This window comes from Aquarana catesbeiana, linkage group LG06 (genome assembly GCF_042186555.1).
Source record: "Aquarana catesbeiana isolate 2022-GZ linkage group LG06, ASM4218655v1, whole genome shotgun sequence".
Lineage (NCBI taxonomy): Eukaryota > Metazoa > Chordata > Amphibia > Anura > Ranidae > Aquarana > Aquarana catesbeiana.
This window is the reverse complement of record NC_133329.1, coordinates 231,089,946-231,096,654: the sequence shown is the minus strand read 5'-3', so window position 1 is coordinate 231,096,654 and position 6,709 is coordinate 231,089,946.

The following is a 6,709-nucleotide window of genomic DNA, read 5'->3' as shown; positions in this document are numbered from 1 at the left end:
GGCCTATCCCTCGACATGGGCATTACTAAAGAGAGTGAGTTACGGTCATATTGGTCCACTGACCACTGACTGACCCAATTGACCCAATTGACCATATGCCCTTGTTCTCTGCCTCCAATGAACTCTGTCGTCCTCGTGGAGACCCTGGATACGATCAGCTCTACAAAATTCGGCCCCTCGTAAACCACTTCAACCAACGTTTTGCAGCCTTGTTTACTTCCCATCAAGTTGTCTGCGTTCATGAGTCCCTGATTAAGCTTTCTGCCCCGACTAGATAGGGAGCGCTGGCAAGATTGTGTGGGACTTGGTTCCATCCTTATTCGAAAAGGGGTACCTCTTGTATGTGGACAATTATTACACAAGCGTGCCACTTTTTAGTTTGATCATCAGATTGGCGCATGTGGCACTGTGCGATCTAATCGCCGGGGCTTTCCCCAGCGGCTTGTAGATTCCCGTCTTAGGCTGGGGGAGAGAGCCTGCTTGAAGTGTAATAACTTGCTCGCTGTGAAGTGGAGGGATAATAAGAATGTTTTCGTTCTTTCCTCCCTTCATGCAGACATGACGATCCAAATTCCTACAGCGACCTGGTGTTGTGGAGAAACCCCTCTGTGTCCACAAATATAACCTCAATATGGGAGGAGTGGACCTCAACGACCAGTTGGCGCCATACCTAATAGCCCGTAAGGCCAGACGCTGGTACAAGAAAGTGTCTGTATACTTATTTCAATTGGCTTTGCTGAACGCTCATGTGCTATACAGAGCTTCAGGATGGACTGGATCCTTCCTTAAATTCCAGGAAGATATCGTCAGAGCCCTTCTGTTTCCAGACGGTGCTCCACCTCACCTTCCCAATCCAAATGCAGTAAGCCGGCTGCATGAGAGGCATTTTCCGTATGTCCTCCCAAGTACCCCTACCCAACGAGCCCCCCAAAGAAAATGTGGTGTCTGTAGAAAGCGCGGATATTGGCATGACACCCGCTATTTTTGTCCCTCCTATCCTGACAATCCTGATCTTTACACTGGTGAATGTTTTGAACGATACCATACACTAGCGTATTAGCGTAGGGTACAGCACTGCACAGACTAGGACACACTTTCACAGGGTCTCCCAAGATGCCATCGTATTTTGAGAGACCCGAACCTGGAACCGAACCGTTACAGTTACAGTTACAAATAAAAGTTTAAAAAAAAAAAGTAAAAAATAAAAAAAAAACACAAAAAAATATAAAATAAAAAAAACAAAAATAGTTGTCGTTTTATTGTTCTCTCTCTCTCTTAAATCTCTCTATATTGTTTTGCTGTTTTTTACTGTATTCTATTCTGCAATGTTTTATTGGGTTTCATTGTTAACCATTTTTTTGTTTTCAGGTACGCCATTCAGCTGCAGCGCGGATTTATCTATCTTGACAGCAACAGCGTTTGTTGCCACGATACATAAAGCCGTGACTCCAGCGCTGTCGGAGGTGATTTCACCACCATAGTTAAAAAAAAGAGCATATATGCTGAAACATGGGGGCAGCAGGGGTGGAGGAGCGATTTGCTCCTAACTTTTGGGGCGGATGCCCCCCATGCTTTGGCATATATATATATTTTAGGCACAGGTTGCGTTAAAAAATGTTTTTTTTGCTTTGCACGTATGGCAAGTAGGGATGAACTTCGTGTTCGAGTCGAACCCATGTTCGACTCGAACATCGGCTGTTCGGTCGTTCGCCGACTTCCGAACGTTATGGGTCGTTTGCGCCAAATTCGTGTGGCGCGTCACGGCCCATAATTCACTGCGGCATCGCAGGGCATTGCTGGCTGATGATTGGCCAAGCATGCACTATAACCCGCATGTTTGGCCAATCACAGCATCGTCGGTAGAGAGAGCTGTAATTGGCCAAAGCCAGGGTGGCTTTGGCCAATTATGGCTCAGGGGGTTTAGAACACGCCCCACACTATATAAGGCCGCAGGGCCGATCCTGGATGGGGTGCACGGGGTGCAGTGCACCCGGGCGCCACAGAGGTGGGGGCGCTGCAGCGCCAGAGTGCTCCCCTCCCTCCTCCTCCTCCTCTCCTTGTCCGTAGTAGGCGGCTCTCTCTGACGGTCACTGCAGCCGCCGCTTTGTTTTTTGCCGAAGCCCATCCCCCCTCTCTCCTCCCTCCTCCTGTCAGAGGAGGAGAGCGGAGATAGCTGGAGATCGGAGCGGCTGTGTCTCTGTGTGCAGAGAGACCAGCCGCGCAGTGACATCACTGGGGGGGGCGGTCCGTGCCCGTGTTCCAGTTCTCCTCATCCTGTGTGCAACTCCCGCCTGCTGCCCAAGCCTGACACTCTGTTCTCCACGGCACGGCTGCACACTGTCCTCTCCTCTCCAGCTGCCGCCCGGGTGTTTTTTAATTAGCTCAATGGAGGGGGGTTGGTTTGTCGGGGGTCTATACTAATGGAGGGGGGTTGTCCTGGGGGGTCTATACTAATGGAGGGGGTGTTGTCCTGGGGGGTCTATACTAATGGAGAGGGGTTGTCCTAGGGGGTCTATACTAATGAAGGGGGGTTGTCCTGGGGGGGATCTATACTAATGGAGGGGGGTTTGTCCTGGGGGGTCTATACTAATGGAGGGGGGTTTGTCCTGGGGGGTCTATACTAATGGAGGGGGGGGTTTGTCGTGGGGGGGGTCTGTACTAATGGAGGGGGGTGGTTTGTTCTGGGGGGTCAGTACTAATGGAGGGGGGGTTGTCCTGGGGGTTCTATACTAATGAAGGGGGGTTGTCCTGGGGGGGGGTCTATACTAATGGAGGGGGGTGGTTTGTCCTGGGGGTCTGTACTAATGGAGGGGGGTGGTTTGTTCTGGGGGGTTTGTACTAATGGAGGGGGGTGGTTAGTCCTGGGGGGGTCGGTACTAATGAAGGGGTGGGTGGTTTGTCCTGGGGGTCTGTACTAATGGAGAGGGGGTGGTTTGTCCTGGGGGGGTCTGTACTAATGGAGGGGGGGTGGTTTGTTCTGGGGGGTCTGTACTAATGGGGGGTGGTTTGTTCTGGGGGGGTCTGTACTAATGGGTGGGTGGTTTGTTCTGGGGGTTCTGTATTAATGGAGGGGGGTGGTTTGTCCTGGAGGGGTCTGTACTAATGGTGGGGGGTGGTTTGTTCTGGAGGGGTCTGTACTGATGGTGGGGGGTGGTTTGTTTTGAGGGGGTCTGTACTAATGGGGGGGTGGTTTGTTCTGGGGGGTCTGTACTAATGTAGGGGAGTGGTTTTTAAGGGGGGGTCTGTACTAATGGAGGGGGGTGGTTTGTTCTGGGGGGTCTGTACTAATGAAAGGGGGGTGGTGTGTCCTGGGGGGTCTGTACTAATGGAGGGGGGGTTTGTCCAGGGGGGTCTGTATTAATGGAGGGGTGTGGTTTGTTCTGGGGGGTCTGTACTAATGGAGGGGGGTGGTTAGTCCTGGGGGGGTCTGTACTAATGGAGGGGGGTGGTTCTGTACTAATGGAGGGAGGTAGTTTGTCCTGAGGGGGTCTGTACTAATGGAGGGGGGGTGGTTTGTCCTGAGGGGGGTCTGTACTAATGGAGGGGTGGTTTATTCTGGGGGGTCTGTATTAATGGAGGGGGGGTGGTTAGTCCTGGGGGGGTCGGTACTAATGAAGGGGTGGGTGGTTTGTCCAGGGGGGGTCTATACTAATGGAGGGGGGGTGGTTTGTCCTGGGGGTCTGTACTAATGGAGAGGGGGTGGTTTGTCCTGGGGGGGTCTGTACTAATGGAGGGGGGGTGGTTTGTTCTGGGGGGGTCTGTACTAATGGGGGGTGGTTTGTTCTGGGGGGGTCTGTACTAATGGGTGGGTGGTTTGTTCTGGGGGTTCTGTATTAATGGAGGGGGGTGGTTTGTCCTGGAGGGGTCTGTACTAATGGTGGGGGGTGGTTTGTTCTGGAGGGGTCTGTACTAATGGTGGGGGGGTGGTTTGTTCTGGGGGGGTCTGTACTAATGGGGGTTGGTTTGTTCTGGGGGTTCTGTACTAATGGAGGTGGGGTGGTTTGTTCTGGGGGGTCTGTACTAATGTAGGGGAGTGGTTTTTAAGGGGGGGTCTGTACTAATGGAGGGGGGTGGTTTGTTCTGGGGGGTCTGTACTAATGAAGGGGGGGTGGTTTGTCCTGGGGCATCTGTACTAATGGAGGGGGGTGGTTTGTCCAGGGGGGTCTGTATTAATGGAGGGGTGTGGTTTGTTCTGGGGGGTCTGTACTAATGGAGGGGGGTGGTTAGTCCTGGGGGGGTCTGTACTAATAGAGGGGGGTGGTTCTGTACTAATGGAGGGAGGTGGTTTGTGCTGAGGGGGTCTGTACTAATGGAGGGGGGTGGTTTGTCCTGAGGGGGGTCTGTACTAATGGAGGGGGTGGTTTGTTCTGGGGGTCTGTACTAATGGAGGGGGGGTGGTTTGTCCTGGGGGGTCTGTACTAATGGAGGGGGGTGGTTTGTCCAGGGGGGTCTGTATTAATGGAGGGGTGTGGTTTGTTCTGGGGGGTCTGTACTAATGGAGGGGGGTGGTTAGTCCTGGGGGGGTCTGTACTAATGGAGGGGGGTGGTTCTGTACTAATGGAGGGGGGTGGTTTGTGCTGAGGGGGTCTGTACTAATGGAGGGGGGGTGGTTTGTCCTGAGGGGGGTCTGTACTAATGGAGGGGGTGGTTTGTTATGGGGGTCTGTACTAATGGAGGGGGGGTGGTTAGTCCCGGGGGGGTCTGTCTTAATGGAAGGGGGTGGTTCTGTACTAATGGAGGGAGGTGGTTTGTCCTGAGGGGGTCTGTACTAATGGAGGGGGGGTGCTTTGTCCTGAGGGGGGTCTGTACTAATGGAGGGGGGTGGTTTGTTCAGGGGGGGTCTGTACTAATGTAGGAGGGGTGGTTCTGTACTAATGTAGGGGGGTGGTTTGTTCTGCGGGGGTCTGTACTAATGGAGGGGGGTGGTTCTGTACTAATGGAGGGGGGGTGGTTTGTCCTGAGGGGGGGTCTGTACTAATGGAGGGGTGGGTGGTTTGTCCTGAGGGGGGTCTATACTGATAGAGGGGGGTGTTTTGTCCTGGGGGCGGTCTGTACTGAGGGAGGGGTTTATACTTAGTGGGGGGGTCTGCACTGACGGAGGGGGGTCTATACTTAGCGGAGGGGGGTCTGTACTGAGGGGCGACTATAGTTGGTGGAGGGGGGATGATACCATGTTTTACCGCACCGGGCGACACCCCTCTCCCTCTCCTCTTCACGCGCGCTGCTGTACTAGTGAGAGGCGCACTATGTTTCTTCCCCTGCCTTCATATCGGCCAGGGAAGAAAAAAAATGGAGCAAAGAAGAGGATTGTGGGACATGTAGTCCCAAGGACTGGCAGCCCCACTGTAACACGGAAACTGCAGCCCACACAGCATGCTCAGCTGAGTGGGAGAGAGAGATCCAGGAGCCCGGGAAAGCTTTCAGGGAAGTACACCCAGGACTCCAGAGGGAGAGGACAGTGCTGAGAGAACACCATCAGAGAGAGAACCCCGCTGCCCTGCGCCACCAGAGGAAAAGCCACACAGCCTGGCGCCATCCCAGGCAGAGAAAGGAATGAAGTCATTGCCAGAATACAGATCTGGGTGCTACCCAGCGGAGTCGCCACGGGCAATTCAAAGTGAGCTGACTCTTGCTCAGAGGAACCGTTGTTGCTGTATCGCTGGGTCAGGTGAGAGTGCCGATTGGCCATTATCTACTAACGTCTCCAGGAACTGCAGTCTCTGACCATCTCTTGTAACATGTCTGCAGTCTCTGGCCATCTCTTGTAACATGTCTGCAGTCTCTGGCCATCTCCTGTAGTATGTCTGCAGTCTCTGACCATCTCCTGTAGTATGTCTGCAGTCTCTGACCATCTCTTGTAACATGTCTGCAGTCTCTGACCATCTCCTGTACTATGTCTGCAGTCTCTGGCCATCTCCTGTAGTATGTCTGCAGTCTCTGACCATCTCCTGAAGTATGTCTGCAGTCTCTGACCAACCCCTGTAGTATGTTTGCAGTCTCTGACCATCTCCTGTATTATATCTCCAGTCTCTGACCATCTCCTGTACTATGTCTGCAGTCTCCGACCATCTCCTGTATTATGTCTGCAGTCTCTGACCATCTCTTGTAAAATGTCTGCAGTCTCTAACCATCTCTTGTAACATGTCTGCAGTCTCTGACCATCTCTTGTATCATGTCTGCAGTCTCTGACCATCTCCTGTAGTATGTCTGCAGTCTCTGACCATCTCTTGTAACATGTCTGCAGTCTCTGACCATCTCTTGTATCATATCTGCAGTCTCTGACCATCTCTTGTATTATGTCTGCAGTCTCTGACCATCTCCTGTAGTATGTCTGCAGTCTCTGACCATCTCCTGTACCATGTCTGCAGTCTCTGACCATCTCTTGTATCATGTCTGCAGTCTCTGACCATCTCTTGTATCATGTCTGCAGTCTCTGACCATCTCTTGTAACATGTCTGCAGTCTCTGACCATCTCTTGTATCATGTCTGCAGTCTCTGACCATCTCTTGTATCATGTCTGCAGTCTCTGACCATCTCTTGTAACATGTCTGCAGTCTCTGACCATCTCTTGTATCATGTCTGCAGTCTCTGACCATCTCTTGTATCATGTCTGCAGTCTCTGACCATCTCCTGTACCATGTCTGCAGTCTCTGACCATCTTCTGTATTATGTCTGCAGTCTCTGACCATCTCCTGTACTATGATTGCAG